General features: G+C 40.4%; 1 long non-coding RNA gene across 1 annotated transcript; it reads right to left on the bottom strand.

The window, feature by feature from the left end:
• Positions 1 to 4922: 4922 nt before the first annotated feature.
• LOC310790645 lies at positions 4923 to 6367 on the bottom strand. Its single transcript, XR_014553391.1, has 3 exons — positions 6014 to 6367; positions 5331 to 5420; positions 4923 to 5023 (listed from the first exon to the last, which is right to left on the bottom strand). It is a non-coding gene; the product is annotated as an uncharacterized lncRNA (long non-coding RNA).
• Between the last annotated feature and the right edge of the window lie 2299 nt (positions 6368 to 8666).

Below are 8666 nucleotides of genomic sequence, written 5' to 3'. Positions count from 1 at the left end.
CTCGTTACTCTTTTTTAAAGTAATATTACTTTACTTATTACTCCTTGCCAACAGTAATTCGTCTACTCGTTATATTACTTTTCCGTTACACCCCACAAAATTGGTAATTGCATCCTTTCACATCAAAATTCAGACGTGTATGTGTGAATACAGGTCTAATCACTTTGTCGGCGTACAGCTAAAGCTTCAAACTAGCTAGTATGAAGTATGAAGTTACATGCTTGATGAAGAGCACAGCTGGCTCAAAGTGATGACAAGACGCAATCTTTTAAACAGCTTCTGTTTTCAACAACGCAGTAAGTGCACTGCCAACACATTCTCAATACAAAATGTACATCTTTGCATAACAAGTTTGTACATTAGCCCTGCAACATTAACCTGACAATAATAGCAATGTTACATCGATTTTTCAACCGATAAAAGCCAATAAATGAAATGTCATCCAACAGTAGACAGATCTTGTCAGATTTAATGTTACATTTCTCTGTATTTTAATAGCTTCACGGTTTCAATCTGTGCTCACCTTTGGTGGTAGTCTAGTCCATGAGCTTCATATTGTACTGTCCTCGTAACGTTAACGTTATGTGTTTTAGGAGGTTTGAGGTGTTTTTCGCAGTGGAAAGTCTGAACACAGGTTGAAGTTACATTTGACTTTGATGTTTAAGTCACCTTTCTTCCCGACAAAATCAAAGTAATGGGACAATATCCAGCCGCTGAAGGCGGACATTCCTCTATGGCTCTGCTTCCAACCGAACACGGTGACGTCACGCATTGTTGTCAACTAACCTTATATGACATGTTGCTTGGAGACGCTTGGAGCTTGTTTGGTCACGTGAACGTCGACTACATGTCGTTTTGCAGCACATCGCAATCACGGAATGGAATAAACAAAAGTAAGGATGTAACGAGTTGTTTTATCTTGGGGTAACAGTAATATTATTACTGCAATTTTATTAGTAATTCATTACACTACTCGTTACTGGGAAAAGTAATATTATTATAGTAACACGTTACTAGTAACTAGTAACGTGTTACTGCCCAACACATGGATGTGAGTGATGTCTTTTGCTTCTTTATAGGTTCCTTCTCAGTTTGTCAATCAAGGCTAATGCTGAAGTTTAACAATTCATGGATTTACTATGGGGACTATCTGGAACCCTCTCAAGGACTACTGGTGGTCCCCAGACCCCACACCACTGATCTAGTTTTTCAGTATTCATCTCAAATTGCTTGAAATTTGTGCAATTGCCTGTTGGCAATTCCCCCAACGACCTCCCTAAAGAGGGCTGGGCTAAGCCCCCAATGTCTTCAGACCCTAGAAACGCCCCTGCATGGGGATGGGGCTCTGGCGTACAGCGGAGATGGTGTCATACACAGCACCAGGGTGGCTTAACTGGGTAGAGAACATAGAACACATTATTATTATTATTATACATTACATTGCATTTTAGTATTTTGGCTGATCCCTTTTATCCAGAACAACATAAAATGATCACAACTAGGTTAGACTGATTTGGGCTTTTGAAAGCTGATTCTCAATAGCAATATTTTTTATATTGAAGGTGCAGACAGCCATTGTTTGGTACAGTGTTTGAAGTCAATGTAGTTGTGGTCTTGGAGAAACCTCCATCATGTCAGTGGTGGATGACATGCTGACATTTCATATTTAACAAAAGGCTGATAGTGTAAACTCATACTTCAGTCTAACCTAATTACAAGATGCTTTAATTCCTACATTGCCATCATGACAAGCAACTACCAATACAAAGGTCAAAGCTGCAGTGACCATACAAATAAAGAAAATATATTTCTGTTCACTAGAAACATATTTATGACAGACCAATTTAAGAAATAAGAGCAAGGGAGAAAAGCTGTAACATTTCCCAAACAAGACAAAACATGCACAATGTTTATATTTTTGCAAGGGAATTGTTTAATTACTGTACTTCACCTGCTCATAGATGTCTGTTGTCCCAGGTACGGGGGGTTGAGTGGAGGTCCTCTTTCTTCTGGTTAGTGCAACAAATGAATGAATGAATGAATGAATGAGTAAATGAATGAATACATTTTAGACAAGAGATTGAATGTCATTGTTCTGAAACAGAGCACAGCTCACCTCATCCACAGGAAGACAGAGAGGAGTATGACAGCCAGGAGAACAGCAGCGGTTCCTGCAGCTGCTGCTACTGTATAAGGTAAAGGTAAAGTCCCACCGATTGTCACACAATGTGTGAAATTTGTTCTCCGCATTTGACCCATCCCCTGGGGGAGCGGTGAGCAGCAGCGTGCGCCGCGCTCGGGAATCACATGGTGATTTAACTCCCCAATTCCAACCCTTTGATGCTGAGTGCCAAGCAGGGAGGCAAATGGGTCCCATTTTTATAGTCTTTGGTATGACTCGGCCGGGGATCGAACTCACGACCTCCCAGTCTCAGGGCGGACACTCAGACCACAAGGCCACTGAGCTGGTTAATATATAGTATATAGTCCATGTCCCTGTGTCTGTGATCAAATTAAATGTGAATTAGGTGGAACAGTTTTTTAAGTTAATTTGTTATGTTGTATGTTATGATGTTAAGGAGTAAAGTTGTCCATCACTACATCAGATTTCTGTCACTTGGACTCCAGAAAGACTGTAGATGCCTGATTGATCTACAAATCACATCCAGTACCAAATACCTAATCTAATCTCTCCCATTTACTGTAATTCTCTGATTATTCCAGTGGTGGAGCATCTACCTGCATGCATTCATCTTCAGCAAAGGTATAATAGATTTAAGCCCTTGATTTACAGTCTTCTTAAAATGGATGTATAGCATTGTTGTAGAAAATTGATTGCTGCAAGCCATACAGATATACAGATATACAGATGTTAATAAAATATCCACCAGTCAGAAATAAATATGTTGTTATTGTGTAAGTGATGTAATATGTTTGTGATTCTTAATGTGATACCGTAATAAGGAACAATTATGAAGTTCAAATGCAAAATAACCTATACCTGTAACACCTAAACACACCTCATGAAATATCTTAAAGCCGTCCTCACCTGTGACAGTGAGAGTCTCTTCAGGGGAGTTGATGTGTTGGAGGGTTGTGACACCACAGGAGTAGGTTCCTGCATGCTGGCTGCTGCCTGGGTCCAGAACCAGGTGTTTGTGCTGGCTCTCTGGTGAGGTCAGAGGTCGTCTGTTGTGGTACCAGATGTAGGTGGTGTTGTCAGCCAGAGGACAGCTGGTGCTACAGGTCAGTGTTACTCTCTGGCCCTCTGTCACCACAGCAGATGGAGTCACCTGAACCTTCAGGGCTGAGAGATGGTTAGACTGATCACTCAGTGTTAAAGATATATTTCAATCGGGACAAAATTATGGAAGGATGTTCTTATTTCATTATGGAAATCACAGATGGAAAATGTTAAATGATAAATGACACAATAAAAACTAAAGCTTACCTGTCGCAATTAAAGTGACTCCAGGATCACCAGAATTGAGCTTTTCCCGGTCATCTATTAGGAATTTGAATGTGTATTCTGCTGAGTCACTTTTTGTCAGGTTTGTGATTCTGAGGATGTGGTGGTTCTCCATGTTGTCATGATACACATGACGTGCATCTTCTATCAGACTTTCAGGATCCATGCCAGGTTTCCTTATACTATAACCTAATTTAGGCTTGGACTGCTGGTCACTGGGATATGAGTAATCACTAGAAATGTCCACTGAAGAGCCTTCCAGGGCACAGATTCTCCTGCTGACGTAATTCACACTCCAGCAGTTCTTACCCTCAGCACCTGAAATATAGATGAAAGAGTAAAAGTGAAATCTCACTTTGAATGATTGAATATCACTTTTAAATATAATACTCGCATCATTTGATAATCTATGGTGAAGAGAGAGAGGAACGGGAAATGATATGTGACAAAGGGCTTGACTTGAACCCAGAATGTCCCAGTTAATTTGATCTGATTTATTTTCTACATGATCTCACACACATCCAAAAACTCTAAACAGTTTGCAGACATTAATTTAGTTTGACAATTATTGATAGTTGACTTGAGTTAAAGTTGTGGACCAGTGATGTCATTGGAACTAAATAATTTCAATGAAATCACTGGTCCATAACTGAACTCAAATCAACTCTCAATAACCGTCAAACTAAATGAATGTCTGTAAAACTGTCTACAGTTTTCGGATATATGAGATTTCATGTACAAAATACAGTAAATCAGCATTGTTTTTCGGTGAAGTGCTCCTTTAAGCAATGATATGAATCTCATAAGCATGTTGTGACAATGGAAAACACATCATAAAGGGCGGCTGTGGCTCCGGGCGGCTCGTCCACTAATCAGAATGTCGGTGGTTCGATTCCCGGCTCCTCCTCGAAGTGTCCGTGGGAAAGATACTGAACCCCAGTTATAGATAACCTGGTCGTTGCTGCACCTGCGAGGAGCGAGTTTCACTGGCAGGACGTAGCATGTGGGAGGATCACGCTATTCCCCCCAGTTCCCCTCACCTTGGAACAGGTCCCCCGACCGACCAGAGGAGTGGCTAGTCCAGCGACCAGGACTCATTCCCCACCGGCTTCACACCCACAGACACGGCCGATCATGTCTGTAGGAACGTCTGTCCAACCTGGAGGTACCACGACTTGGCATTGAACCCGGGTCTCTGTGGTAGCAGAGTGCTTTTACCTCTACACTACCCAGACACCCATCAGATCATGTTTCTTACTGTCTTTTAAACATTGCAGACTAATCAAACAAACGTTTCATAGCAGACGTTATACAGTATGTGAGTTTTTTCATACTCACAAACTGCAGGAGAGCGTAAATCCTTATGGCCTGGCACAGCACAGGAATAGCTGCTGGAAGTAATGATGTGCTGGACTTTGGCAGTTTCAAATAGTCCATTCTTGTACATGGTGTAGGTGGGTTTGCGGTCAGTCAGAGTGCAGTTGGTGTTACAGGTCAGTTTGACATACTGTCCACCTCTGGTTACCTTACCAGGAGTCACTTCAACATGTAGTTCTGTTGGGAGATGATGAATACATATTTCAATAGTTACATGGATTTTTTTAAATTATATGTTTAATGTGAAATAGCAAAGCAGGCTTATAGAAAAATGACAGCGCTACAGAATTGAATTCATTGTGCGAGTAACAAAAGGCAAAATGTTGTAAGGGTTTTGCCACAGACTTGTGGAGGAGAAGACAAGTTCTGTTGATGTGGATGGAATTATTACTGTTTGCCCACAGAGACTGATAAACATTCTAGATTATTTAATGCACTTTTAAATGACTTGTGTGAGTTACTGAGATAACAGCTAGTCTGTAACCTGTGGGATATGTGATGGAGCAGGGCTGCTCAGAAGAACACATCCTCCCTTCAGCATAGGTCACACTAAAGCAGGCTGATGTGACAGAATCTGCAGGAAAAGAAACGACATACAGTCTTATATTAATGAACTTCATTACAGTACTGGAGTGGAAACATATAGGGGGGAATACATTACAGCATTAAAGAGCATAATTAGTTAAACATTTATTTTATGAATTTCCTTGTGATTTTTTAATCATAATTTAGGTTTTTCATCAAACAGCCCTTTTATCATTATTTTTAAGAAAATATAAGTCTTTCCATGTCTTTGTTGTTTCTTTATCACAACTAGGCATCTCGCGCTATGCGCACTCGATTCCTATAGGCGCGCTAGCTGCGCGCCGTGCAGCTCGCTGACCGCTGTGTGGGCTCACTTGCTCCCTCGCCTGCCCTGCATATTGTATACCGGTACTTTTTATTTATCTGCCTACCGAGTACAAAAAAATGTATTGCCTTCTGGCAACGCAGAAGCCTCACATATCCAAAGCTATCTCCACACTTTGTTTTAGCGCTGTGTGCCAGTGCTAGAGAGTGTAATGCAGTAACTTGAAGTTACTTGGATTAGAAACATTGCTCACATGCTCCCTATAGATAGATTATCTAATGTCAAAGAAATTAGGAGCTAATGTCACCACCACTGACCCACTGAGACTTCAGGGGCTCTGAGCTGCTCGTAGCCTTTGACAGCACAGGAGTATCTGACTGCTTCCTCACTGCTGACCAGGTGTTGGTACCAGGGAGACCAGTCCTGATAGAGAAACACTCCATTCTTGTACCACATGTAGGCTGTAGGCTTTTCAGTCAGATCACAGCGGGTGCTACATATCAGTGTTACTCTCTTTCCCTCTGTCGCTGTGACAGGAATCACCTTCACCTGGAGGTCTGGAATAACAAATGACTGTTAAACATACTGATATTATTCTCAAAGTAATAAATCACTGACAAAGAACCACTGTACCTGCAACACTGAGAGAAATATCTGTGGACCAATTCCATTCTGAGTTGTCAGTAGCATCTCTGCAGCAGTATTTATTTGAATCAGTCTTTCTTAGATCATTGATTGTTAGGGTGGAGTTACTCTCTTTAGACTTGTCATACATAACACGATCGTCTACAGATATCTCATTCTTCTGGCCCTCCCAGTCTACAGTATACCATTTCTTGTTTGAAGTGGGATGTGTAACTGAGCAGGGCAGATCCACTGATGAGCCCTTCAAGGCACAGATGTGGCTGCTTGCTTGTCCCAGAAATCCTGAAACAGAAGCTGACATGATCAAAAGATCTGGACAGATTTCTTCATCTAAAATCATGGCTTTATAGGCTATTTGAATGATGATAGCCTGCTGTGAATTAAGTGCCCTTGAAAAAGTTCACTTTAGCACTAGAAAGACCAGCAGTCATTTGGACCTTTTTGAAATGTATATTATGTGCAATAACTTTGTTGAATTAAAAAAGTGCAATGCTGCTGCTAGCTGACTTTTCCTAAAAGTGTCTGTATTGTCATTTAAAGTCGTTTTTGTATGAATTACACAAAAGGCAAAGAATATTATGGTTTTTACCTAGAAAGACCTTCGGCGGTCATTTTCAGTTCACTGAATTTCTCAGGGGTTCTAGACCTATTTTTTTGTCTATATGTTCACATTTTGGTGTTGTCTTGTCTTTTTAAAATATATCTTAACACAATAATTGCATTAATCTCTCAATTGGGTATTTATCATGAGAGATAATAGAGTTTGGAATCTAGTGGTCAAAATGACCACTTACGGTCGTTCACCTTGCTACTTGATTAGCAAAATCTTCAGATTATGACTTATATTTTCTAAGTAAGTCTCTTATTGAAAATGTGCTCTTCAATTGGCCAACATACCAAAAATCAATAAAACAAACCTTAACACAGACAAAAGTCCCAACACCATTAAGGGCCACAGTGTACAGGTTAACTGATAGTGTTGTATCAACATCAACATCAACATCTTCTTCTGCAACGCCACTTTACAAATAATGATCATTATTTGACAAGAGATAAACACAATCACTTCATACCTGAGAGGTACAACAAAGCCACAAACACACATCCAGGTTCTGCCAACAACATGGCCGCAGTCCTTCAACCTCCACAAAGATGACTGAAGAACAATATTTGAAGCGTCCGTATCACAAATCCATCATTCATGAAATGATTTGTCCAAATCAACAGCACTCTGCTGACAGAGTGAGTGAGGGCTGAGAATGTAGAAGTTGTGCTTTTGGACAGAGTAGGTTGGTCAGTGTGAGGGCGGTCTGCACAAAGCATGCATCTCTGATCACACATTCACTTCCTTCCTCTTTACAGGAAGTTATTACCGTTCTACGCAAATGAACCTCAAAATAGGCCTGACTCTAAAAACTGAGTTGTGGGACCCACAAAACTGTTAAAAAGAGTAAACATGCACATGCAAACTAAAAAGGGCAGATGGCAGGTGCTGAGCTGAAAGTGAACAATATACAAAAAGAATAAAACCGCTTGCACACTGCAGGGCTCCAGTTTCAGTGAATGATTTATTATTGCACCAATTGTCATTGTACTCTGACAATTGGTGCAACAAATCAACAAAACTGTCATATTCTGACTATGGCAGGTATTCCGGTTATAAGCTAAATATTCAGAAAACGCAGGTTTTATCCCTTAACTTTACCCCATCGACTAGTATCAGACAGAACTTCCCACTTAATTGGAACCTTAAAGCTATAAAATACCTGGGGGTCTGGATAATGCAAGATTTGGATGACCTATATGAAAAGAATTATGTCCCTATTAACACCAAAATAAAAGACGATTTAGGTCGATGGTCTCTGCTCCCATTAAACTTCAGTAACAGAATTGAGACCATTAAAATGAATATCCTATCAAGATTACTGTACCTCTTTATGTCCCTGCCAGTTAAAATCCCCCCTAAGCAATTCAATGAATGGGACAAACAAATATCGAGGTTAATTTGGAATGGTAAAAAACCAAGAATTAGATATACTACGCTCACACTGAGCAAAGACAGAGGAGGGATGTCTCTACCGAGTCTCAGAGACTACTACTTTGCTGCACAACTCAAACCACTTGTGTCTTGGTGTGACAGAGAAGTAGTGGCTAAATGGAAGGTTATGGAAACAAGCAGGTTGGAAATCCCTATACAAGCTCTACTGGGAGATAAAAAGCTAGCCAAGTCCAAATTCGATAAACTAGACCCAATCACAACATTTACCCTTCAGAATTGGTTTGCCATTGTCAAGCAACTAAAGATAGAAAAACAATCAAAGAAAC

This window comes from Poromitra crassiceps, assembly GCF_964638095.1.
Source record: "Poromitra crassiceps genome assembly, chromosome: 15".
In the NCBI taxonomy this organism is placed as follows: Eukaryota; Metazoa; Chordata; class Actinopteri; order Beryciformes; family Melamphaidae; genus Poromitra; species Poromitra crassiceps.
The sequence above is the reverse complement of the archived record's forward strand: the minus strand, read 5'-3'. Positions and strand labels throughout refer to the sequence as shown.